General features: G+C 46.1%; 1 protein-coding gene across 7 annotated transcripts in view; it reads left to right on the top strand.

Moving 5' to 3' along the window:
* Nucleotides 1-154: 154 nt before the first annotated feature.
* The window catches only part of GPSM2 (G protein signaling modulator 2), a 30,384-nt gene continuing 27,216 nt past the window's right edge, over nt 155-3,322 (top strand). For 4 of the 7 annotated variants that reach the window (XM_064664518.1, XM_064664519.1, XM_064664522.1 and 1 more), the window contains exon 1: nt 155-287. The gene's annotated coding sequence lies outside the window, so the exon portion shown is untranslated. Of the gene's footprint in view, nt 288-1,297; nt 1,427-3,322 lie in introns of all 7 variants that reach the window. The other 3 variants (XM_064664520.1, XM_064664516.1, XM_064664517.1) reach the window with 2 other exon arrangements.

Genomic DNA, 3,322 nt, shown 5'->3' with positions numbered 1-3,322 from the left:
GGGCCCTCCTGCCGCCCCGCCCCTCGGGCTGTGCCCCGCCCCCGCCGCCTCCCCATTGGCCCGTGCAAATGACGCGACGGCCGCGCCCTCCAGCCGTTGGGCGCCGCGCCCCGGGGAAGGGCGGGCGCGCCGCCCATTGGCGCGTTCGGGGAGCGGCTGCGCGTGGGCGGGCGGGGTCTGCCCCCGGTCCCTGGGAGCCCCCGGCCCCTGAGAGCCCCCGACCCTCGAGAACCACTGGTCCTCGCAGCGCGGCCAGTCCCGCACGGCACCGCCGGCCCGGCACACAGGTGAGCGCGGCGCCGGGACGGGGGCTCCGAGCGCGGCCGCGGCAGCTGCTCCGGTCCCGGCTGCGCGGGGCTGCGGCGCCCTCGCCGCCCCCAGCGCCGCCGCCGAGCGGCCCCGCGCGTTGGCGAACACGGTCATGGTGCGGCCGCTCCGTGCCCGGGCCGGCGCCGCCGGGCTCCCTGTGGGAACAAAGGAGGTGGCCGCGCAGGCGGGCCGGGTGGGTTCTGCGCCAGGGAGAGACCGCCCGGGTGTCTCTGGAGGGAGCCGGGACCAACAGGCAGCTCTGAGCAGTTGTGCTGCGCTTAACAGGGTGGGTGTAGGTGATGAACAGAAAATAGAAGTCCAAGGGCGGGCGTGGAACGGGCTGTTCATGGAAGCGGAACCAGAGGCTCACCCAGCACACCGCGAGGAGGGAGAGAGGCACAGGGGAAGGAGCTCTGAGCTCTGCACGGGTTCGAGTTGGGCAGTACGTTGTGGCATATCTGAAGTCAGGTTATACCAGACCTAGTCTTATTTATCCACTAGACTGTAGCTCTTGTTAGTGTAGTCCCTCCCCCTCTGCTTTTGCTTCTTCACTTTTTCGATAGAGGAGCGGAGTAAATGAGAAATTATTTTTTATCTTTTTATTGGCCCAGTTGCCCAGACGTAAATTTTACCCCACCTTGAAGTTGTGGCCTTTCTTCTGCTTTAGAAGCTTTTCCAGCCTAATGTGTTGTTCCTGTTAGATTCTTGCCAGCGACTGCGGGGTTCATGTATCCTGGGTTGCCATGGAGAGCTGTGCAGCCATCTCAGAATTTGGGAGAAGGTGCTGAGTCTTGCATCTCAAAAAGATCGGTGAAGAGATTCTAGTCCCTCCTTAAATTTTGTCTGGAAACTTTGTGCCTCTTGTTTAAGTCATAATTTTAATAGAGCTGTAAATGGTAGCAAAAAAAGTTGTCCTGATATTACAGTCCTTCTAAATTAATTTCTTATAACAATGTTGCTTTTTACTGGTTTAATTAATGGTTACCAGGCCTTCTGAACTGTGGTCCTGCATCCCTCTCCAGCAGGAAGGACTTTGTACTTTTAGTACTTCCGTATAAAACTGGGACAAAACTTACCTGAAACCTAAGACAGCTTCATTGGACTAGAAGAAACATATGTGAGTCTTGTCTGCTGCTTTATTTAACATGCTCTTGTTTAAATGCTCTTGAAAGTTTTCCAAGCATCCTAAGACTACTTAATTCCAGCTACTCTTGCTGGAGAATTACTTCACAACTTGATGGTTAGAAGGTTCAAGTAAGTTTTGAAAAGCTTTTCATTGACATCTTACCGTTCTGTTCTTGTGTGCTCATTGTCACTTGGCTTTAAATTGTTGATACTTCGCTTTTTCATTTTTTCCTGAGGTATATAAAGACAACAATTCTTTCTTCACATAGATTTTCTTTTGGTAGTCAACAAGCCAGTCTCCTCCTATGAATGTTGAGTAAAAGCATTGCAAAAACATAGAATACCTGTTTCTTGTGGCATGCTGCAGGGAACAATCAATTTTGAAACTGAGTCTTACTTCCTGCAGCTTGCCAGGGTGGAAATGTATTCTTATTTTACTAGAACTGTTTCTAATGTCAATTCTCAGCCTTTTTTGTCAACAAATGACAGCACAGTATGATTCAGAGAGCATCCTGGTCTGTCACTAGTTAGGAAGGAAAAGTTTTAGTAAGACATGGATGTTTTCCTAAAAATAAATGCTATTTGTCCATAGTTTAAACTATTGAATGTGTGGGGAGTTTTTATTTTTTTTTATAGTTTATCTGGATTCTTCTGTTTTACTTAAAACTGGATCATTTTTTAGTTTCCCCTGATGTTGCACTTTTTAAATTTAATAGCCAAGATGTTTGTACTTTTTGTAATTCAGGATTTTTGTTACCCTTGTGTGGTCACTTTCACTTTCCACAACTTAGTAATTCGTGCCCAGATCTGGTAACTATGTTCTTGGTTCCAGTAGCTTTTAAGCTTAAAATCAGAATGAAATTGGTTTTGTTCGAGGAGCAGGTGTTGATCTTGAGACTTTGCAAGAGATTAACCTGTTATTGCTATAACTGCTCCTGCTAATGAAAGAAAAAAGAGATACCAGGTGCCAGAAAAAACCCTGAACTTTTCTTTAGCTATTTAATAGCAAATTTGCTATACAAATGATAGTACCTGAACAGAAAAAAAGGGGTGGTATTTTGTGGAAACCACAATATTAGGAATGTAAAATACAGGACAAACAAAAGTGGACAAACTGGTAAGAGATGGTCTGAAATGTATGTACTGTTGAACAGATGATTAATGTCAAGCTGCCTCTTGGGACTCAAATTTGGCAGTGTTTGAGGAATATGGTTCTTGTTCATATAATAAAACTTTTGTGTATTATAAACTTTTTGCTCATAGGAAGGAAAGCTTTCATGCAGCTGAGTTACTGGGAATATAAACCATATGTGATTTATAAAGACAGCTCTCTAAATCTATTTTATTTCTGTCCTATTTCTGTTTGCTACATTTTTTTTTTCCTACCATTGCCCTGCTAGTATCCTGTTAGGAATTCTGTTCCTTGCATGCAGCCACTGATTTGTTAGGGACAGGATGCACTATTGTGACCCAGTTATATTGGTGTAATAATGTGTGTCAGTAGTGGATATATCCATGGGCAGTGGGGGCAGAATGGATTCCAGTCCAGTAGCCATCACTGAGGGAAGAAAATGCAGTGAATAGATTCGCACCTGCATCCTGAGTGTTAGAATGAATATGCAAAGCAATTTACAACTTGGCACCTCAACAAATGCTGTTGGCTTAAATCTACATGGGTGATGTGCTATAAATACACTGTACCTGTGTCTATAAGAAACAAACAGTATGAAAAGCCAACACATGGTCTTCTCCCCGTAGTATGTGTTCATTTGTGTTTATCCTGCACTTTAACAGTTTTTTACAGGTTGTAGCCATGCTTGTTCAACTGAGGAGTCATTAGAGAGGATGGTTAATGGTTGCTGTCAATACTCGGGAAGTGAGGGGCACC

This window comes from Pseudopipra pipra, chromosome 9, assembly GCF_036250125.1.
Source record: "Pseudopipra pipra isolate bDixPip1 chromosome 9, bDixPip1.hap1, whole genome shotgun sequence".
In the NCBI taxonomy this organism is placed as follows: domain Eukaryota; kingdom Metazoa; phylum Chordata; class Aves; order Passeriformes; family Pipridae; genus Pseudopipra; species Pseudopipra pipra.
Note: the sequence above shows the minus strand (reverse complement) of the source record. Positions and strands in the feature narration are given on the sequence as shown.